Raw genomic sequence first — 24,492 nt, forward strand, 5'->3', positions numbered from 1 at the left:
TAATCTTCGGCCTTTATAAAGTTTAACCACTAGAAAGAAAACTATCTAGATAGCATATGAATCCCTTTGAGAAATGTCTGCACTGTTGTACAATTGAACATTATACTTTCAGTCTTGTAGTTGATAGAAAAACCATGCTATACCTTCTACAAAACTCTCATTGAAGATATTGTTGTTATTCAAAGTGGTTTATGAAAGATCTGGCCGAGTAAATTCCCTCGAGCTTAATCTCAGGAAAAAAAAAAAAACCTGCGTGTGCCCATAAATTTATAAAATGGCTCTTCTCAGATAAAGAAAAGAGTAGAACCTGGTCTCTTCCCCCTTTTTGCCTTTGCTGCTTGGAAACGGCTCAATTCACTTACCTGTTAGCATCTACTCTTATTTCTGTAAGACATATCTATTCAGTTTAAACCTTAATTCTCTTACTTTATGTGTAAGTCTGTAAATTGCATCAGGTCCTCCAAAAAGTATACGTCTTAAATAAAAGACCTCCTCAATTTGAAGCTATAAATACATTAGGCTTGACCTGCCCAGGAATCAACAGAAATGAGCTCTTAAGAAGTAACAAATGACTGAGCTCAAGTTTAGGAAACATATTTCTCATTAAATGGAGAGCAGACAGAAATTTCAACTTTGACAATAATTTCTTAATTATCAACACACTGATTATAAGGAGAAGAGGAAAACACCAAGCAACAGATCATTCCAAATTGGTTTAATTTAATTTTGCAATCAACTAATGTATATTTCTGGAACCTCTGCTGCGAGCGCAATCCAGGATTTCACTAGCTAGTTTAAGAGACAACAATGAGCAAATTTAGCAGCAAATCTGCCACAGCCTACAAATATTATCGGGCAGACTATATCCATTTATCTACTGATGGACATGGATTCCTTCCACCTTTGACTATTATAAATAATGGTGCTATGAACATTGATGTACAAGTACCTGAGGATCTGCTTTCAATTCTTTTGGATACAGAGCTAGGAGTGGAATTGCTATGTTTACCTTTTTGAGGAACTGCCAAACTGTTTTCCACAGCAGTGTACGGGGGCCCTAATTTCTCCACAACCTCTCCAACACGTGTTATTTTCCATTATTTTAATAATAGCCATCCTAATGGATGGGAAGTAGTATCCATTGTGGTATTGCTTTAGTGGCCTTACTAACTAATGATGTAAAACCTCTCTGCATGTGTTTCTTGGCTATTTGTATATCTTCATTGGGGGAGTGTGTATTCAGATCCTTGGACCATTTTTGAATTGGGTTGTTCAGTTTTTGTTGTTGAGTTGTAGCAGTTCTTTACATATTCTGGACATAAATCCCTTATATGTATGAGTTGGAAATATTTTCTCTCATTTTTGTGGGTTCCATTCACTGTGTTGATAGTGTTCTCTGATGAACAAAAGTGCTTAATTTTGATGAAGTCCAATTTATCTAAGTTTTCTTCTGTTGCTCGTGCTTTTGATGTCATATCTAAAAATCCATTGCCAAATCTAAGTTCATGAAGAATTACCTCTATGTTTTCTTCTAAATGTTTATAGTTTTAGCTCTTACATCTAGGTCTTTGATCCATTTCTTAAAAGATTTTATTTATTTATTTGAGAGAGAGAAAGGGAGAGAACAAGAGAGCACAAGCAGGGGGAGCTGCAGAGGCAGAGGGAGAAGCAGGCTCCCCGTTGAGCAGGGAGCCCAACGCAGGGTTCGATCCCAGGACCCTGGGATCATGACCTGAGCAGAAGGTAGATGCTTAACCGACTGAGCCACCAAGGTGCCCCCTTTGATCCATATTGAGTTAACTTTTGTATATGGTGTGAGGTAAGGTTCCAAACTTATTCTTTTACAGGTGGATAACCAGTTTTACCAGTACCATTTGTTAAAAAGACTGTCCTTTCCCCATTGAATGGCCTTGGCAACCCTGTCAGAATTCTACTGAACATGTAGGTGGGGGCTTATTTCTGGGCTCTCTGTTCTATCCCACTGCTTTGTGTATCTGTCCTTATGCCACTTCCACAATGTTCTGTTTATTGTTGCTTTGTAGTAAGCTTTGAAATCAGGAAGTGCTAGTCCTCCAACTTTGTTCTTCTTCCTCAAGATTGTTTTGGCTGTTCAGAATCCCTTGAAATTCCATATGAATTTCAGGATGGGTTTTTCTATTTCTGCAAAAAATTGTTAGAATTTTTGGTAGGGATTATAGTCAATCTCTAGATCACTTTGGGTACTGCTGTCATCCTAATACTTAGGCTTCCAATTCATGAACATGGAAAGTTTTTCCATTTAGGTTTGCTCTAGTTATTTTCAGCAATGTTTTGTAGTTTTCTTGTTTTCAAGTCATCTTTGATTAAATTTATTCCTCAGAACTTCATTCTTTTTGATACAATTATTAATGGAATTTTTTTCTTAATTTCTTTTTTAGAATATTCATTGTTAGTGTATAGAAATGCAACAGATTTTAATGTGCAATTGCCTTTTGTCATTCCTTTATTTCTTTTACTAGGAAACCATAATATGGTGGTTCAGTACTCTAATTCATTTGACTGTTCACCTATTTTTATGAGTGACCACATACTTTATCGTACAAACCAAGACACTTTTAGAGAGAAAGGGGACACTATCCTACAGGGGAAACAGGTGTTAATTTGAACTTTCCAGGGAGAACCAGGATATATGGTCACCCTACTTACTGAAGGATATGTAGATGGTTTCAATTTTTTTTGTAACTCTCCTACATCACTTAACTACTTTTACCTTAGTGCTATGGTAATTTATATACATGTTTTATACCCTGAACAGGTCTGCCAGCTCCTTGAAAACAAAAACAACTTCCCACTGCCTTTGTGTATCTTAGCATCTTGCACAGTGCCTTCAGTGTAGTAAATGCCCAAGAAAGGTTCATTGGATGAATGATGACCCTCATTTGTCTCCACAGAAATCCTACCCACTGTGTCTACCCACACAGTCCCTCTGACTGGGTACTTCCCACGCAAAACTGCTACTAGTAATTCAAGGGGATATGACCTTTGACCTAAGGTAAATAAAACACTTAATCAGAGGATTTAAAAGATCATCTTCAAGCAAGCTACTGAACTCAGCCAACCATACAGTGGGATCCATCAAGATGGCAAAGTCATTTCCAGTTTGCACAAAGATTACAGAATGATACTGTTTTTCATTAAAATTTTGAATCAATGGCTAAGATGTACATACTCACAAATCACTTCCAATAACAATTTATTTGGGAATTTAGGATAACAGGTGAATTCTATAGAGAATGTGATGTGTCCTTGGGCATTTTAAAAACATATCCAGGAATTATACTAAATAGCATATACTTATTTGTATTTATATACTTCACTGTTCTATTAGATCCTAAGTGATATACTATATATGTTTTATCCTTTGGATGATGATTACAAAAGAATCAAGTTGGGAGTGCTTGGCTGGCTCAGTTGGTATAGCATGTGACTCTTGATCTCACGGTTGTGAGTTTGAGCCCCACATCAGGGGTAGGTAGGGTGTTTTTGTTTTTGTTTTTAAAGATTTTATTTATTTGACAGAGGGAGAGAGCACAAGCAGGGGGAGCGGTAGAGGGAGTGGGAGAAGCAAGCTCCCCGCTGAGCGGGGAGCCTGATGCGGGGCTCAATCCCAGGACCCTGGGATCGTGACCTGATCCAAAGGCAGGCGCTTAACTGACGGAGCCACCCAGGTGCTCCATGGTAGAATTTACTTAAAAAAAAAAAAAATCTCAGTGCCTGGGTGGCTCAGTTGTTGAGCATCTGCCTTTGGCTCAGGTCATGATCCCAGGGTCCTGGGATCAAGTCCCACATTGGGTTCCATGCTCGCGGGGAGTCTGCTTCTCCCTCTGCCCCTCCCCAACCTTGTGCTAGCTCTCTCTCTCTCTCTCCAAAATAAATAAAGTCTTCTTTTTTTAAAAAAAGAATCAAATTGGCCCCTACCATATACCATATGCAAAAATTAACTCAAATCGGTCAACAACCAAAATGTAAGAGATAAAACTCTAAGAAGAAAACATGGGGTAAATCTTCTCTACCTGGTATTTGGCATATCCATACTTGGCTGCTGGGAAAGTAAAATACTGTAGCCATTTGGAGAAGAACATTACATCAAGCTGCAAGTGTGATGCTCGCCCATGATCACAATTTTTCCTGGATGAGTTCCAGTTTTTCTTTATAAGTCTTAGTAGTAATAATTCTGAGTTTTCATCTATTCAGTGTATGACGCCTTATAAGTAAGATGCTTCTCCCCAATTCCTGATTCCTTTCTTCCAGAGGAGGGAATTCAATTAGTGTGACATTCCCAGACTCTTTCCACCTCTTCAAAAACCAAACTACAAGATAGATGGGGTTATCTGTTTAATGAATCTAGGGAGAATAAACTAGGTATGGTAGGCCCAGAGCTGCCTTCTTTCTTCTTTTAGAGCCAACGTTCTAATAGAGTGCTGTTTCATACGGTAAATTTTCTCTGGGCAGGCACGTTGACCCTGGTCCATTGCTGCATGAATGAGCAGGTAAGTACATCAGTTAGCTTTTACCATATAACAAACCAATCCCAGATTTAATGGATGTATTAGTTTCCGAGGGCTGCTGTAACATAGTACTACCAACTGGGTGACTTAAAACAACAGAAATTTATTCCCTTGCAGTTATGAAGGTTAGAAGTCTGAAATCAAGGTATCAGCAAGGTCACCCTCTCTCTAGGGGTGAATCTGTTACATGCCTTTCTTTTAGCTTTTGGTGATGGCCAGGAATCCTTGGCATTCCTTAGCTTGTGGAAGCATCACTCCAATCTCTGTCATACTCACATGGCATTCTCCCTGTGTGTCTGTCTCTGTGTTTCTTCCCTTCTTCTCCTCTTCTTGTAAGGACACCAGTCATATTGGATTAAGGGTCCCCCCTAATTCAGTATGACCTCATTGTAACTTACATCTTAATTATATTTGCAAAACCCTGTTTTCAAAAAAGGTCCCATTCATGGGTACCAGGGTTAGGACTTCAATATAGCTTTTTAGGTGACATAATTCAATCCACAACAGTAGCTTAAAACAGCAAACATTATTCCTCATGATTCTATTGGTTAGCTGGACAGGATATTCTGATCTAGGTTGGCTCAACTGGGGCTAGGTGGTCTAAGACAGCCTTACTCACATTCTGAGGTCTCACCTGGGACATCTGAGATGACTGTACAGCCGGGGGCCTCTGTCCACATGATCCTTCACCCTTCGGGAGTCTAGCACATGATTGCTCTGATGTTGATGGAAGGTTTCCCAGCAGTAAAAGAAAGAAAGCTTCAATGTGCGAGAATTTTTCCAAGTATCTCCTTGTGTTGTATTTTCTCAGCCAAAGAAAGTCACATGGCTGAGCCCAGAATAAGTGTGAGAGGGGGCTGGCCAGAGAGGTATAAACAAATTGGGGCTATTACTGCAACAGTCTAGCACCTTAAGTATGCCCAGTGCTGAGGTTCAACACTCATAGTTCTTCATGCCTTCAGATATAGTCTTGTTCTCTAATTTAACCATTATGTAATAAAGGTGAAATTATGGTCTCTATCTGGCACTTCATCTTTTTGCTCAGTTTTGTTTTCACAAATAGAATGAGCTATTTACTGGAGTCTCCACCACTTCATCATCCTTTTCCTATCACTTCTAAGAAGTGATGGCATCATTCATTCATTCAACAAGCATTTCTTGTGAATCTATTCTGTGGTAAGCACGAGAGAGATGGTGGTGAACTAGTAAGCTTGACATGACAAAGCTTATATTCCAATTCCCAGTTTAGAGGTCAGGTGATAGTGAAGCCAAATAGCAGCTGGGGGTGGGGGTGGAGAGAAGCATAATCTCTGTCCTATAATTTCTGAAAGCCAGCCTCCCCTCAGTGCCACCACAAGGAAACACGGAATCTACGAAAAAACATGGCATGCTGTGTAAACACAGCCTCAAAATGAATCTCCTAGGGGGCGCCTGGGTGGCTCAGTTGGTTAAGCGACTGCCTTCGGCTCAGGTCATGATCCTGGAGTCCCGGGATCGAGTCCCGCATCGGGCTCCCTGCTCAGCGGGGAGTCTGCTTCTCCCTCTGACCCTCCCCCCCCTCATGTGCTCGCTCTCTCTCTCTCAAATAAATAAATAAAATCTTTAAAAAAAAAAAAAATGAATCTCCTAGGGGCGCCTGGGTGGCTCAGTCGTTAAGCGACTGCCTTCGGCTCAGGTCATGATCCCAGGGTCCCGGGATCGAGCCCCGCATCGGGCTCCCTGCTCCGCAGGAAGCCTGCTTCTCCCTCTTCCACTCCCCCTGCTTGTGTTCCCTCTCTCGCTGTGTCTCTCTCTGTCAAATAAATGAATAAAATCTTTAAAAAAAATGAATCTCCTAGTTCCTTCCAACAAGATCCCTTCCCAGAGCCTCTTCTACATAGAAATTCTGGAGTGGTCTCTAAATTCAGTATATCTCTAACTCTTTTATATGCCCAAACTAATTTGGAGGCCAGGCAATTGGCCAAATGGCACCAGTGGTGTGGTCTCACCACAGCTTGAAATACTGGCCACAAGGTAACCCCCCCAAGTCACCCTTCATTTATAATTTGCATTTTCTGAAACAGCTTCATTGAGATATAGCACACGATTCACACATTTGAACTTTATAATCCATTTGTTTGTGTATTCACAAAGTTGTACAATCACATCCAGGCAATTCTAGAACATATTCATCACTCTAAAATGAAACACAGTACCATGAGCAGTCACTCCCCATTTCCCTCCAAGCTCCCCAACAATAGGCCACCACCAATCTATTTCCTGCCTCTGGGATTTGCCTATCCTGGGCAATTCTTATAAATGGAATCATATGATATGTGACCTTTCATGACTGGATTCTTTCCCTTCGCATCATGTTTCCACAGATCGTCCATGTTATAGTACAAATCAGTACTTCATAACTTTTTATCACTGAATAAGAATCCACTGAATAGGCATAAAGTTTTCCCCCACTATCCAAAAGTAAAGCATTCCTATGAAACCTTCTGTAAACTGAAATGGCGTAAACTGAAGAAGTATATGAGGAGATTGGAAGTTGCCACTCCAATCTAACAAGTCAAAAGCTGGACAAACTGAAAAATCGCCAACACTTCCAGGATGAAAAAGAGAGAAGAGGACACTGAGTATATTGCTGCCCCTGAGATCGGAGAGACCAACAGGTGAACACGGGGAGTCATGACTCACCAGTGAGGAGAATCACAAGCAGAAACCACCATGGGAATCCGTGCTGGCGTAGGAAACCTGAAGGGTAAGTGATGGATTACTGCAGGCTCAGTATGGACAATGCTAAGAGGTAAAAAATCCACGGGGACCCAGTCATGGCAGAGGGCCTCCACAATTTTGTGAGATTTACCTCCAAGAACTGGACAAGGTTTTCATAGTAAATATCAGAGGAAAATTCCTTCCTACTTTCTGTAGGTGGGGGCGGAAATGAACCATTTTGAGATACACCAGAGTAACAGAGGCCTGTCCTTCAGAGAAACTAGTTACAGAGACTAGTCTGCTGGAGTATTATCAGAGCCTAACTGATCTGGGGGAGGGAAATATGCAGCTGGCTGTAGCCTTCTAGATGGGAGAAGGGCTATACTCAATTCTAGCCCTCTTTGGCCATTCTATTCCACCTAACACGGAAGATGGAAACGAAGAATCTCTGGTGAAAGTCACAGTCAAGGGGCGCCTGGGTGGCTCAGTCATTAAGCATCTGCCTTCGGCTCAGGTCATGATCCCAGGGTCCTGGGATTGAGCCCCGCGTCGGGCTCCCTGCTCGGCGGGAAGCCTGCTTCTCCCTCTCCCGCTCCCCCTGCTTGTGTTCCCGCTCTCGCTATGTCTCTATCTGCCAAATAAATAAATAAAAATCTTAAAAAAAAAAAAAGAAAGTCACAGTCAAGAGGCACAGGCTCACAGAAGACTGAGATCTAATCACAGGACAATAGAATGGCAAAAAACACAAGTTGATGAGATAAAGCAAGCACAAGAACCAGACATGGCAGGGATGTTGGAATTATCAGACCAGGAATTTAAAACAACTATGATAATACGATAAGGGCTCAAGCAGATAAAGTAGACAGCATGCAAGAACACGTAGAGAATGCAAGCAGAGAGATCAAAATACTAAGAACGAACTCTAGAGATCAATACACTAACAGAAACGAATACCCTTGATGAGCTTATTAGTAGACTGGACACAGCTGAGGAAAGAATCTCTGAGCTTGAGGGTCTCAGTAGAACCTCCCAAACTGAAAAGCAAACAGAACAAAAACTGAAAAAAGAAACCAGAACAGAATATCCCAGAGAAGTACAAAAGCTGTAACATCTGTGTAATGGGAATATCAGAAGGGGAAGAAAGAGACAAAGGAACAGAGAGCAATATTTGAAACAATAATGACTGAGAAATTCCCCAAATTAATGTGACACCAAATCACAGAGCCAGGAAGCTCAGAGAACAACAAGCAGGATAAATGCCAAAAACAAAAAAAAACAAAAACAAAAAAACCAAACCTTACACTTAGGCATATCATTTCCAAATGACAGAAAGTCAAAGATAAATTCCTGAAATGTGTCAGAGGAAAAAAAACACCTCATCTACAGAGAACCAAACGTTAAGAATTACATCTGTCTTCTCAGAAACCGTGCAAGCAAGAAGAGAGTGAAGCAAAATGTTTAAAGGGTTGACAGAAAAAAAATCACCAACCCAGAATTCTGTGCACTGCAAAATTATCCTCCAAAAGTGAAGGAGAAATAAAGACTTTCTTAGACCAAACAAAAATTGAGGGAATTTGTTGCCAGCACATCTGCCTTGCAAGTAATGTTAAGAGAAGCCTGTCCTAGGCGCGTGGGGTGGGTGTCTTTATGATCATCACCTGTGACCAACAAAGAATAACCAGCCCCTAAAAAGGAAGTAAGCCATTGAAGGTGTTATCAATAGAGATGTTAAAAGGATTTAAGTTCCCTGGTTAGCTTTCTATAAAAGACCAACCCTAAAGGCCCTCGTTGGCAACCCTACTGGGACCCCTCTCACTCTTGAGAGATTTTTCTGTATCTTCACTTAATAAACTTCTATAGCGTTACTCACACACACAAAAAAACATTCTTTAAAGATAAGGAAAATAATACAGGTCAGAAATTTAAATCTCCATAGAGGAAAAGCATGGAAGAAGGATTAAGTGAAAGTAAAATAAAAAAAGTTTTATTTTTCCTTTTCCCAATTGATTAATAGATAACCATTCAAAATAATAATAGCGATAGCAGGAGGGGAAGAATGAAGGGGGAGACGAACCATGAGAGGCTAGGGACTCTGAAAAACAAACTGAGGGTTCCAGAGGGGTGGGGGGTGGGGGGATGGGTTAGCCTGGTGATGGGTATTAAAGAGGGCACATACTGAACGGAGCACTGGGTGTTATACGCAAACAATGAATCATGGAACACTACATCAAAAACTAATGAAGTAATGTATGGTAATTAACATAATAAAAAAATAATAATAATAGCAACGATGTATTCAATTACTTATGCTTATGTATATATCTTGTGGTATGTAAGATGAAGGATGAAGGAATTAGGATTTCTTTGTTATAAGGTACTCCCACTATCTGTGAAGTAGTGTAGTATTATTTGAAAATGGACTTGGATTAGTTGTAAATGTATATTGCAAACTCCAGGGCAACCAATTAAAAAGTTAAAAAATTAAAAAACTATAACTGATACACCAAGAAAGGAGAAAAAATGGAATCATATAAAATGCTCAGGTAAAACCACAAAAGTTTGATGTACTATGTGGTGGCTAATTGAATTTAAATAAAAAAAATAAAACCACAAAAGGCAGAAAAAGAGTGGGAGATGAAAATAGGAACAAAGAACAAGGGCAACAAGTAGAAGACAGTAACAAATATGGTAGATATTAATCCCAATTTATTAATAATCACTTTGAACATTATTGGTCTAAAGGCATGGATTAAAAGAGTTCACTAGAGTGGATCAAAAAACACTACCCAGCTATATGTTGTCTACAAGAAACCCACTTTAAATATATAGACACACATAGATTAAAACTAAATGGACGGGGAAAAAATATACCATGCTAACACTAATCAAAAGAAAGCCAGAGGATGGGGCACCCAGCTGGCTTATTCAGTAGAGCATGCAACTCTTGATCTCAGAGTCAGGAGTTCAGGCCCCATGTTGGGCATAGAGCTTACTTAAAAAAAAAAAAAAAAAAAGAGGGGCGCCCGGATGGCTCAGTCGGTTAAGCATCTGCCTTCAGCTCAGGTCATGATCCCGGGGTCCTGGGATCGAGCCCCGAGTTGGGCTCCCCCTCAGCAGGGAGACTGCTTCTCCCTCTCCCCCTACTCATGCTCTCTCTCTCACTCTAAGTAAATAAAATCTTAAAAAAGAAAAGAAAAGAAAAGAAAGGGGCACCTGGCTGACTCAGTCTGAAGAGCATGCGACTTAATCTCAGGATCGAGAGTTTGAGCCCCACATTAGGTGTAGAGATTACTTAAAAATAAAATCTTTTTTAAAAAGAAAGAAAGCAGGAGTAGCTATATTAATTTCAGGCAGAGCAGATAAAGAAGGTCATTACATAATGATAAAAGGGTTCATTCTCCAAGAAGATAACAATCCTTAATGTGTATGGCCCCAAGTAGGCCAATTCTGCCCTGTTGTTGGCGTCATTCTGAGAAGCCCAGAATGTGTATGTGCCCTAACACAGAGCGACAAACTATGTGAAGCAAAAACTAACAGAAAGGCAAAGAGAAATAGCTGCCTTCTCTACTGCAGTTGGAGACTTCAACACCCCTCTCTCAGAAGTGGACAGATCCAGCGGGCAGAAAATCAGCAAGGACATAGCTGAACTCAGCCACACCATCAATCACTTGGGGATACTGGACATCTACAGACCACTTCATCCAATAACAGCAGAATACACATTCTTCTCAAGCTCACAAGGAACATTCACCAAGATAGACCACATTTTGGGTCATAAAACACACTTTCACAAATGAAAAAGATGTGCGTTCTCAGACTCCTTTGTGACTAGCATTCTATGTATAAATTAGGTTCTGCCAATTTGATGCACTCACATGAGATTTGGAAGGCAGAATAAGTGTGGGGACCATCTTCCTGGTACTGCAAGTTGTAGACATGTGAGTTTGTGGACATGTGAGTTTCTTCTGCAAATTGCACTCCAGTATCTAGTCTCTGCTCTCACTGGTATCTAAAAGTAGCTACTGGAGTGGAAGCAGCAAGATTCAGCCTTCTCCTGCCCAGCTGTTAATGTCATGGGGGCTGAGAGACTGCAGATGTAGTAGTAAAAGCTTCATGATCATGACTTTCTGTTCTCTTGGGGTGCCTGACTGGCTCAGTCAGGAGAGCACATGACTCTTGATCTCAAGAGTTGTGAGTTCAAGCCCCATGTGGGATGTAGAGATTACTTACATAAAATTTTCAAAAAAAGACTCTCTGAGGTGCCTGGGTGGTTCAGTCAGTTAAGTAGCCAACTCCTGGTTTCGGCTCACATCATGATCTCAGGCTCATGAAATCGAGCCCTGGATTGGGCTCCATGCTCAGCGCGGAGTCTGCTTGAGATCCTCTCCCCCTTCCTCTCCTTCCCTCACTGCTGCTCCCCCTGCTCATGCTATCTCTAAAATAAATAAATAAATAAACAAACAAATAAAATCTTTTTAAAAAAAGACTTTTTGCTCTATCACAACTAGAGCAGTGACCTGATGAACCACATACTCGCAGTGGCAGCCTCCTTTTTCCCACGTTCTTGACTGTGGTGAAGGTGGTGTCTCCCCAAGTAGGCCAATTCTGCCCTGTTGTTGGCATCATTCTGAGAAGCCCAGACCTGAAGAATCGCTTCCAACCCTTCTAGAGTTTTTCTAAGCACCCAACTCCCTGTATAGATTGATTCACTTATGCTTAACAGATCTAGAGTGGTTTCCGTTTCCTTTGCTGACCTCTAGCTGGTACAGAAGCTCTGGGTGATCCATATTCCACCAGCTAAGACATCCAGACTGAAGAGGCAAATTAGATCTGGAGGAAGGATGCCTGGGTGGCTCAGTCCGTTAAGTGTCTGCCTTCAGCTCAGGTTATGATCCTGGAGTCCCGGGATCGAGCCCCACATTGGACGGACTCCCCACCCAGCAGGGAGTCTGCTTCTCCTTCACCCTCTGCCCCTCCCCCACTCATGCTCGCTCTCTCTTGCTCACTCTCTCTCAAATAAATAAAATCTTTCAAAAAATTTAGATCTGGAGGAGTCAGAAACAATGGCATAGACAAACTTCTGGTAAATTGTTCATGAGAAATGAGGAGAAGACATGATTTTTTTAAAAAAATACAATGAAGAAGTTCACACGTACAATCGAGATTTTAAAAATAATAATTTCTAAAATAAAAACAGCTAAACACCTTGTACCAGGAACTTCTGTAACTATTCAGTGCTCTGGATGACTCTAGGAGTTAAGTACTGTTGGTATTTCTGTCTCATAAAAGGGAAACTGAGCCACAGAGAGGTTAAGGAACTTGTGTTAGTTGATAATAGCTAGCTAATAACATTGGATTTGAACAGAGGCACTGACTCCAAAGCCCTCGTTCCTAACTACAGAATATTATGCAGGGATTCATGTCAATAAAATAAAATTGCAGTACTGTTTATCATGGGATAACGATAGAAAAGTGGGAAACAATCTATCTGTTCTTTGGCAGAGGAATGGAAAAGGAAACTGTGGTTTATTCATACAATGGAATCCAACGTAGCCCATTGAAATACAAGAGGTCAATCAACTTACACCAACTTGTATACATCTCAAAAACATAACACTGAATGAAAAACCTAATTTGTTAAAGAATACAAACAGCATGATTCTATTTACATACAAATTGTTAAAACACACAGGGGTAGAAAAATATCCAGAGATGGGAAAACTGCCCCCGCAACGGCCAAAATCAGTTCCCAGCCTGTCTTCATATGTCCGGGATCCAAGAATGGTTTTTCCAGTTCTGAAAGGTCATTTAAAAAGAAAAGGGAGGGGGCGCCTGGGTGGCTCAGTCATTAAGCGTCCGCCTTCGGCTCAGGTCATGATCCCAGGGTCCTGGGATCGAGCCCCGCGTTGGGCTCCCTGCTCTGTGGGGAGTCTGCTTCTCCCTCTGCCACTCCCCCTGCTTTCTCTTCCTTCTCTCGCTAAGTATCTCTCTGTCAAATAAATAAATAAATAAATAAAATAAAAGGAGACTATTCAACAGAGACCTGCAAAACCTAAAATATTTACTGTCTGGTCCTTTACAGAAAAAGTTGGCCAACCTCTGCTCTTTGGTGGAGACACATGCATACACAGGAGAATAATGCACGCTGATTTCTGGATTGGTGGTTACCTCTGGGGAGGGAAAAAGGAAAGATATCTGTGCCATTCTGTTGCTTTACAAAAACTGATCCAAAGCAAACATGATAACATGTTAACATCTGTGTTATCCTGGGGGGTGCACAGGTGTCTGGTATATTATATTTCATTTGAATGTTGGAAGTGTTTCATAATTACAAATAGCATTTGAAGAACCTAATGAAAAAGTTCATGCAAAAATATTGAAACCACCGAGCAAAAATAGCAATAAGAACATACGAACTTTAAAAGGCTAAACTCCCTAAGGAAGTATGGGGACCTAGGGAGCTGGAGGGAGAAGCAACATTCCAGCAGGCAAGAGACATACTTCCCAGATGGTGCAGTTCTAGAATCTTCAATAAGTATCTCTCCCACCTCTGGGATGCATGTGCTCATGAGCTATACCCATCTTGCTGGCCTTAAAGGCATCTAAGGAAGTTTCCACAATTCCTTTTCGTATCTTATCGAGCACTGAACACTCTTCCCTGTCCAGAACTACTTTCTGACTATCATATGTGGTTGTTTTATTTTTGTTTTTACAGTTCCATTTCATTGCTTTTGAGTACATCATTACTCAAAATGGAAAAGACTCACTTGGCATTCACTTCTCATTGCTAAAGCTCCTAAAGAATTTGCTCCCTACCTTCGTCTTCTCTTGGCTTAATAGTCCTCATCCTCCTAGCAATGTTTTGTTGCCTTTATTCTCATCATGGTGCCTGATCCACTGCTCCATCTCCATATTTTCCATATTGAGTCCAGAACCAGTATGGTGAGGAGGTATGTGATAAATCAGGCGCAGCCTAGGAATCTGAGTCCCAGCTTTGTCTCTTCCTACCTGTATGACCTTGGGCAAGTTATTTAAGGTTTCTGAGCCTCAGTTTCTTCATCTGTAAAATTCAGGTAATAAATGTTCTGAATTTACAAGGAGGTAGCCTGGATTAAAGCAGTAACAGAACCAGGTGGCGGGGCGGGGGGTGCTTTCCGAGCTACGGAGCATTATCACGAGTTCAGATATCACTCTAAGGTAAAGGACTTTGTAGTGCCAACTAACATAAGCATGAGATCTCCATTGCTCATTCATACAGTGATGGACTTGTCTGATTTTGCTCTGCACGTTTTCCAAACCATAGTAGATACTTAGCTCAAGATCAGAGTGTGGTTTGCCACGATCCCTCTATTGTAGACTAGATTATTTGCTGGAAAGATTAGAAGTTGTTCAATTTATAGTTGCCCATCAAGGTCACTGTATCCTGTCTAGTCCTTTAGAAACCAAACCTGTAATCCTCAGTGGAAGAAGTGGAACCCACCTACCCCAGGGGTAGTAGCTTTAGTGGACAGAGGCCAGAGCTAAATGGCCTGCAGTGAGCAGGATAGTCATACACAATGAAGACCTGTTCCACCCAAAATGCCACTGGTGCCTACAAAATCTCTGCCCACCTTTAAGAGGAGACTTGCATTGAAAGGCCGAAGGGTAAGTTTCACTCATAAGGTTCATTCCGCAACTCAACTATCCATGACAGAGCTGTCCCCTTCACCGAGTCCCTCTGCAAATTTGCACTCTTTTGTTCTTCTTGTTGGTTTTTTAAAATTTAAATTCAATTAATTAACATATAGTGTATTAGTTTCAGAGGTAGAATTTAGTGATTCATCAGTTGCACTCTTATTCCAACTAGAAATCCAGTAGTTTAAACCTTTTAAAATATGTTTCTTTTGGAATTAATGTCCTTCTCCCCCAAGAATTTTTATGGCTTTGTATTTTCTTTTTTAATTCCTCTCCAGGGTTAGCAAACATCCACGCTTTAGGAGTGGTTGTAATTTCTGGGAAATATTCAAACCCCATTCAAAGCACCAGGAGATAAGGCTGAGTGACCCTGTTTGGGATCCAAATGAAATAGGTCAAAAAATGACAAGATTGGTTGTACCCCCCCCCCCCCGCCCCAGTGACTTGTAAACTTGCTGAGAAGAGGAAAAAGCTGAAAGAGTGGTATTATGTGATGATCCGAAATATCTGAGCTCCCAAGTAATCAGGACTTGGTCATTCTTGCTGTTGGAGTTCAGATGACCACCAAGCAGCGGTATTATAGGTGGTATTTCTTTTCCTATTAAGATGCCCTAGATTTTTTTTTTTCTGTAATTACCATAATTACCGTTTTTCCGTAATTACCATGTATTATTCTCATAATAGGGGGAAGTCGACTCAAGTCGTAATACAATAATTTTCTCACTACGTTCAATTTTTCCTTTCCCACCCTCCTCTCCTCCTACCCCCAGGAGAAGGGGACAGACCATCCTGAGAGCTCACATTACCTACCACTCACCACAACAGGAGAATGACTGAATAAAGTCAGATACATTTACTCACTGGGAGGTTACACAGCCATTAATATGATCATTTTGAAGACAGCGGAAACATGGAATCACATATGTTTAACACAGAATACTAAATGAAAAATTCAGGCTATAAAATAGTAGTTACTTAATGGTTGCAATGATGTAGAAACTTCCCATATGAATAAAAAGGCTTCAAAGATAATAGGTAAAGATTAAAATATTAGTCATAGGTTGCTGGGGTTATGGATGATTTTTCTTGTAATGCAATTGTCCCAAATATTTTTATATCATCTTTTCACCTGTAAGTATTTCAAATGTAAAAGGGAGCTATCTGGGTTCATTATATTTGTTCCAGATACCCCAAGGAAGCATTCTTTGTAGTTGAAAAAATGCATGGTGATTGATAGCCCAATATTTAAGTAATACATATGTGGTGATTTTGTAGATTCCCCTTATGCAGAAATCATAATTAGTTAGGAAAATGTAATGTCTTATGCAACTTTCCATTTTACCTTCTACGGAAAACGATATTTTCTTTGTTTTCAGTCACATCTGGATAGGGGCTGATTGCATGTGGAGAACCTCACAATTATGAATATTTGAAAAATAAATGGATTGAAACTGAAGATGCAAGGCTTTTGACTAATTTTTTGCTATTGTTTCCCCTTGAGGACTTTTCTCTTTTAAGTAGGCTCCACGTGGGGCTCTAATTCACAACCCTGAGATCAAGACCTGAGCTGAGATCAAGAGTCAGACGCTCAACCGACTGAGCCACCCAGGCGCCCCTCCTCTTGAGTACTTTAAATACTCTAAAAAGTCCACCTGGAAAAAGAGACGCAAACCTGATTGACTTTGAAAAGATCAAAACCCAAATCAAATTATTATTTGTTCTCAACCTTATCAGAGGGTGTGGTTTAATTGTAAATGAAAGAAGACGATGACTTATGAGTCTCATTTTCCAAATGACCACTAGCTTCTCTCCTGCCTCTATGATCCTGGAAGAGTGCAAATTTTTTTTGGCCTTTATTTTTCTCCACTGGGACTGCAAATAACTAGAAATGGATGTCCCTTTAGTGTAATTTACTATTTGGAAAGAGTCAAACAGTAATATCTCTATTAATAAGGAAGCTATGTGCCAAACCCGCATTTTGCTGCCAGAAAGCTCATTACCAGAGGTAGAGCTAATGTCCAGGATGAGAGAATGAATCCAGAGTATGGATTCCCTCCCTGCATGCCCCTGCAAATTATTCCCTCCTTCGCAGCTAACTCAGACCAGAGCTCCTTAGTATCTTAACAAGGTGGAGAGGAGGCAGTGATGAGTTCGGCACAGTTCCCCACCCACAGAGGCCTCAAGCCCAGACACCCTCTCCCCCTACTCGGCACCACCCTGACCCAGTTGCAAATTTTCCCCAAAGCCCTCTGTGCCCAGAAAGATGGCGTACAAACATGTTTTATGCACTTGTCCCTCCATTCACTCACTCAACAAATATCTATTGAGCCCCTACCATGTGCCATGTTGTCAGATGTGGATCCAGGTTTTCTAGATCTTAAAGTATATACAATTCGGGGCACCAGGGTGGTTCAGTCAGTTAAATGTCCTACTCTTAATTTCAGCTCAAGTCATGATCTCGGGGTTGTGGGATCGAGTCCTGCATTGGGCTCTGCACTCAGCGGGGAGTCTGCTTGAGATTCTATCTCTCTCTCCCCCTCTGCCCCTCCCCTCCCTCCTAAAATAAATAAATAAATAAAGCCCTAAAATATGTATATAGAATTTGTAGAGCTATCTTTAAGAAAAAGAATCCCAGGGGCGCCTGGGTGGCTCAGTCGTTAAGCGTCTGCCTTCGGCTCAGGTCATGATCCCGGGGTCCTGGGATCGAGCCCTGCATCGGGCTCCCTGCTCGCTCCTCAGGGAAGCCTGCTTCTCCCTCTCTCATTCCCCCTGCTTGTGTTCCCTCTCTTGCTGTCTCTCTCTGTGTGTCAAATAAATAAATAAAATCTTTAAAAAAAAGAAAGAAAGAAAAAGAATCCCCCAAAAATGTAAACACAAATTAGGTAACAAAATGAACATTTACTTAGAATTTAGATATCTTAACAAGTCACAAATTTTTAAGAGCTGGAATAGCACAAACATTAGAAAACCCATAAAAATAATATAATATTTATACTAATTAACTGCTTGACATATACTACATTTTTCCACTTTTTAAGCTGTGTACTTTTTGGTTATCTCTTCATAGGACAATGATTTTGTAGTGTAAATTTCCATACAGAAAATAGATAGTTCAATCTTTCCTCTAGCATGAGTGATCAAAATTTGTTTTTGCTATTATTGATAGTTTAGAAAAGTTTCTTCCATCAATACGATGCTTTATTATTAGTAGCATATAAACTTAAGGTCATTTAATGAAAATAGGAGGAAAACTATCGAGTTTCTCTCACATTTGGCCTATAAGATTGGGAAGACTTTTCTACAGACCAGCTTCTGGTTCTACAGATTTCAACCTTGTTTCTCCTGCATTAACCGCGTACCTGCAATGACGGGGACCATGGGACACATTCATATCAGGACATGACATCTGGGCCTGCACCTCCACGTCCTGGTGTCAGATGAGAAGGCACAGTAAAGAGGCAGTGACAGCCATTCCTACCCCTGACAGGTAGCGATGACATAATTACACTCCCAGGTAACCGCAAACAACATAAATATATTTCATTAACCCCCAGCTAAATGTATCCCCACTTCTACCAAGTTTCAATCATACAAGTAGATCCTAGAGGTCTATAGTAGTGTCTATAGTTAACAAAACTGTCTGATATACCAAAAGATTTGCTAAGGTAGATGTTAATGTTAAGTGTTTGTTAGCACAATTATAAAAAGAAGAAGAAATAAGGAGAGAGGGAGGAAACTTTCAGAGGTGATGCATATGTTTATGGCATAGATTGTGGTAATGGTTTCACATGCATACACCTATCTCCAAATTCATCAACTTGTACACATTAAATATGTACAGCTTTTTGTCAATCATACATCAGTAAGGCAGTTTTGGAGAAATGTATCCCCAATCCCACTTTCCCTTAGCTTAATCCCCAAAATGCCTGCGGCCACTCAGATGCCACTCTACAAGAAGAAAAGTGTGATGGAGAGGAAGCCAAACTAGAGAGAGACTGCGGTCTTAATCCTTTTCAAATTTTGCAAAAACATAAGATCACACGAACACATTGCCTCGGAAGGAACCATGTAAGTGATGGGCCCTAAAGCTTATTCCTAATGTGCTTTATGGTAAATCCACTACTGATCATTGTATATATAAAATCTCCTATCTTTGTCCACTGAGAGGGCCTAGAAACATTAACATCCTGGCAGCAACAAGCACATCTCATTTCCAGACCCTGGTGCTTCAAATAGCATCCTCAAATAAATGGAGAGAAATGACTGATTGTGGAGGTAGGAAAGGAAAAAGCACAAGATGAGTCTGGGATATTTTGTTGTGCCAGAGAGTAAGAAATTGTCCCCAAAATGATGTGGCCATGTCAAAAGGACACAGAAGCCAACTTGAAGTGGTTCCCATTGACCAAGCTGAGATCATTTGACCCTCAAAATAAATAATGACAGTAACATATTATATGACTCATTTTATAAAACAGGAATTCATGAGACCATATTTTTATAAATAAATAGGGGGAAAAAGAAAAGCTGCTTCCTAGAGCAGAATGCCAGCTAGTAAGTGTAGAAAGAATGGTAGGATCTGAAAGTCACCATTGCAACAGGATATTTGCATAGTCTCAAAGTATCTCCCCACAAAATATTTATAACAAAGGGAAAATAGTAACTTTTCAGTTGAGGAATCTGGTAGATGCCACCTTGACCAGTGATGAAAGTTAATATCACTAGTAATGGGACAATTCAATGTGCTTCCTGACAAAAACACTTGACCTCTGTGATATTTTTGCCAAAAAAAAAAAAAAAATGCATAACTGAATCTACTTATAAGGAAATATCAGACAGACAGACCCAAACTGAGGGACAGTCTTCAAAACAACTGAACTGTACTCTGAAAATGTCTAGGTCATAAAAGATTAAGAAAAACTAAGAAACTGTTCTAGATTGAAGAAAATCAAAGACACGTGCCAACTAATTGTAATACATCATCCTGGACTGGATCCTGGACCAGAAGAAAAAGTATATTTTATTCATTGCATAATTAATTGCTATAAAGGACATTACTGGACCACTGGTGAAATTCTAATGGAGTCCTGGATTAGATGGTAGTATTGTATAAATGTTAATCTCCTGACTTTGAGGGTAGTGCTATGATTATGTAAGGAGAGTACCCTTGTCTTTTAGGAAATACACACTAAAATATTTAGGGGCAATGGGCATCATACTTGTGACTTACTACTCTCCATTGGTTAGGAAAAATAATAAAATATATATTTATTTAAGGAGCTACTGATAAAGCAAAAGGCAATAATGGGGGAATCTGAGTAAAAAGTATATGAGCTCTGGGCGCCTGGGTGGCTCAGTTGGTTAAGCGACTGCCTTCGGCTCAGGTCATGATCCTGGAGTCCTGGGATCGAGTCCCACATCGGGCTCCCGGCTCGGCGGAGCCTGCTTCTCCCTCTGACCCTATCCCCTCTCATGCTGTTTCTCTCTCTCTCTCTCAAGTAAATAAATAAATAAAATCTTTAAAAAAAAAAAAAAAAAAAAGTATATGAGCTCTTTGTACCATTCTTCCAACTTTCCTGTAAGTTTGAAATTATTTCAAAATAACAATTTAAGAAGAAAAAAGCTGGATGCACCTTGCAAAATATTACATTAAGGAGTGGGTTGTCTACTGAAACTGGTCTACTCTAAACACTATCACATTTAGCTCATTAAATACTTGGAGTGGTGAGAGACCTCAAGGAGAACGATTCATAACATAAAGGATCTTAGCATAATTATAAGGGTCAGTGTGAAATATTGTTCTCCTCTTGACCAATTCTTAATCATACATAACTTCTCCAAGAACATTTCTAGGGTATAAAGTGAGCTATACCTATTTCTGCAAATCAGCCATGTCAATCAGCCCTGAGCTGGAGGTACTAGATGTATTAAGTGAACAATGGAGGCAGTGAAAAGATATTAATTTAAAAAGAGAGAGGATATGATTGTAACAGTAGTGTAGGCATTCACTTGCAATGTTCATTGACAAGAGTCTTAAAAATGAAGTCAAGGAGTCTCTGTTAAATACATAAATACATAAAAATCAGTCTAAAGGGCTGCTAACGAGTCTCAAGGATCTAGGAGAAAAGGGCTACAAGGTACCAACTAGTGATCTTGTGACTAACGTCATTCCACTCATCAATGATTTTCTCAAGAACATGTTGCGTTACCCCTGCAGTGTGTCTGAGCCCAGTGGGGCAAGGACGACAAGAAAAGTCTCTTTAGGGATTTCCCTTTTGGTTATGGGAACAAAAACCTAAGATGAGACCGACGCTTGGGACCTTCTTTCTATCATCGGCTGGTAAGACACCTGACTTGTAAGGATATCGGGGACATAAAGGCTGGGAGGGCCCCACCTGCCAGATGATGTCTGCTACAGACCTTGATTTGACAGAAACTGGTTAGGGGCAGGGTTAGGGCATCAAACGCAGTCCTTCCTGAATCCAAATCTAGCTTCCTTTCTACTAAGCCACTCTGCATTTCTGATACAAATAAACTCTTTCCACAAACCAAAGGATTCCTTTAGAAACTTGTGGCACCTACGGAAAAATGTCAGCTTCCCATGTCATGTGTAGACGCTGGCCCACGGACTAAGCAGTGACAGTTGGCATGAGCACTGGTATTAGAGAAGGTGTTTACATCACTTCTTTCCTACCTTGTCGAGTTCAATGAAACAAAACTAAACGGAACCAACACCCATTTCCGGGATTCGAGTTGGGAGGACGATCACCCATGAGCAACATCAACAGAAACCCTGAGATCCTCTCTGACCACATCACTCATCCAAGCCATATTACAAGGCAAATCAGAGTCCTTTGTATAGGAGAAAAATCTCTGTGAGAAATATGCAGAGGAATCATTTCATTTCTTTGCATCTGCCCTCCTGGTGGGAGGTATCAGGCCTTGGGTAGCCCAAGAAGCTATAGGAAGCATATTACAGAGAGTTTAATTTATTCAAAGAAAATCAGAATCAACTAATCAGAAGGAAGGGAAAAATGCATTAATTAAACAGCTTTACTCATGCAGAAAAGCTGCCAGCATGAGCATTTCAAATTACCTGGGCACACCTAATGCATTTGCATTTGCTCGGGAGAAATGCGTTCTGCCCTACAAAGCCACGAACATTTCATAATTCCATTTGAGCGAATAACAAAAGGGAATTGACAGCTAAGAACCACCTTCCACACTTGGGGGCTATAGCCTTTTCCTCGGAATTTTTAGCTCATGCAGAAATTCTCTTCTTGACTAGATGTGGAGAGAGGAAGTTTAAAGTCTTCTGTAAAGTAAAAGGCTAAAAAAGAACCCCCTTCCCTCCACCCCGCCAACAAAGGAGGTGGAGCCTTTACTGGCAGGAGGCTAACAGCATTCTTTTGTTAGATATTAACATAAAATAAGGCAGTAGAAATGGATGTCCATCAACAGAATTAGAAGGAACTAAGTAAGTTTTAAGAACAAAAGGTTTACTTCTTTAAATGACAAGAGTTGAGAAACAGCTGGGAATGCAATTTCTTTCCCAGAGGGAAAAACTGCAAAACGGTTCAATGGAATTATGTTGCAATATAATTTTATTATAAATGTGTATAATCATTCTAACTAAAATAACCCTATAGGCGACACTTAAACCCATGTATTTTTATATGCTTTATCTTAACTGTTTTCAATGCAGCATATCCATCAAATAGCACAATGTTTTATTTTGGTATTTGCTCCTGAGAGAGCTTTCCAATGTGACATTCAAGCATATATTAATCAAGGAGATCTATCTTTACAATTCTTTCAAAGATGCATGATGCTCTCTGTAGCTTTACTTGCTTTGGGTCGCATTTCCCCCACTCTATTTTGCACAAGAAAATACGCTACAATTACTAGGCGGGTTTATTCCTCTGGATTTTTCCAGGAGAGATGAAGGGAAATGACCGTTAGAAAACTTCACAGTTTCCTTTCTACATCAGAAACACGAGAAATACCCAACTTTGGTCTATTTAATGGAGAATGCAATGATATTTATCCAAATTCGGTCTAATTTAAAGCATAATGTACGTAGTTTTATACTCCAAGAGAGAAAATTTGTATTTGTTGTCAAACTAAGAGGTGTATGAAGTGAAAAACTGGTTAGAGAGATAGAGAGGTACATAGATGTATTTCCTTAAAGTAGATGATTTGTCCCATAGTGCTTACTAAAGTATTCAGTAGTTTGGCCTAAAATGTCTTAGGTGTGCTAATTTGGGATCAAACTTCTAACCAGACTGATTGTCTCAGACCTGCCTAAGAAAGCACAGGTTAAAGTGATCAAGGCTGAACTGTCCATACGTAGGCAGGACATTTCCTCTAGACCAAGAAGACTGGAAGTAGGTATATGTGACAGAGGCCTGAGAAAAACCTCCCGGAGTGTGAATGTTTTTGGAGACTGGGCTGTTTTTATTTTCACACGGTCTGATCACATTTTCCAAAACCCCTTCAGGCATCTTCACTCCTCTAACTAAAATAAACTGCTTTTGTGGAATATCTACCCATGAGATCCGTTGAATGCAGGTATCATTTGTGGTCGACAACAGCCGATCATTTCAAATACTACAGGGCTTGAAGTGAATGGCTGCTTAAGTCACAAACACCTTGGCAGGACGCTGCTGATGCTCTGGCCTAGGTCTCAATGCATTAAGGATCTCTGCCTGGAAAATGACCTCTAGCACAATTAAATATACTAGGGTCCGAATGTACTGGTGAGACAGGTTGGTGAAATATAAATGAAGGTTTGAATATTCAATTTCAAATATCCTGATCAAAGAAACTACAAAGACATGTCATTGATCTAATTAATACTTGTTTGCACATTCCTTAGAGCCGCTTGAAGTATAATAGGATTTCTAGGGCCCAAAACAACAAAAGGTGTAAACTGCCTTTTCAATTGCAAACTTTGTTCATTTATTTCAGTGGTAAAAGAATGCAAATCTTTTTTTTTTTTTAAGATTTTATTTATTTTATTTGAGAGAGAGAGAGAGTGTGTGAGCATGAGTGGGGTGGGGGGGGCGGAGCAGAGAGAGAAGCAGACTCCCTGCTGAGCAGGGAGCCTGACATGGGGCTGATCCCAGGACCCTGAGATCATGACCTGAGCCGAAGGCAGATGCTTAACCAACTGAGTGCCCCAAAGAATGCAAATCTTAAGTCATTTTTTGTTAAGGGACACCAACTCTTTCTCACTAAATATTTTTTTCAGAGACCAGGGGAAAGCTCAGAGTGAAGTCGAGTGTCTTGCCTTGAAAAAAAAGCAATTTAAAGAAATGTCACTGAGTCATCCCTGTCAATTAGGACCTGACATTTAAATTAATTCTTTGCTTGAGGTATTTTAACACATCTACAGATACATATCATTTAGGAACACAGATATGGGGATTCAGGTCTCAACCATATTTTCTATAAATGTTTGTAATGCAAATGTAAATCAAATGATAGTAATGTCTTTCATGAGTTTGCATACACCAAAATACCCATATACCTTGATTTAACTTCCTAGTAAATATTCACCTAAAATATAATG

This window comes from Neomonachus schauinslandi, chromosome X (assembly GCF_002201575.2).
Source record: "Neomonachus schauinslandi chromosome X, ASM220157v2, whole genome shotgun sequence".
NCBI classification, from domain to species: Eukaryota; Metazoa; Chordata; class Mammalia; order Carnivora; family Phocidae; genus Neomonachus; species Neomonachus schauinslandi.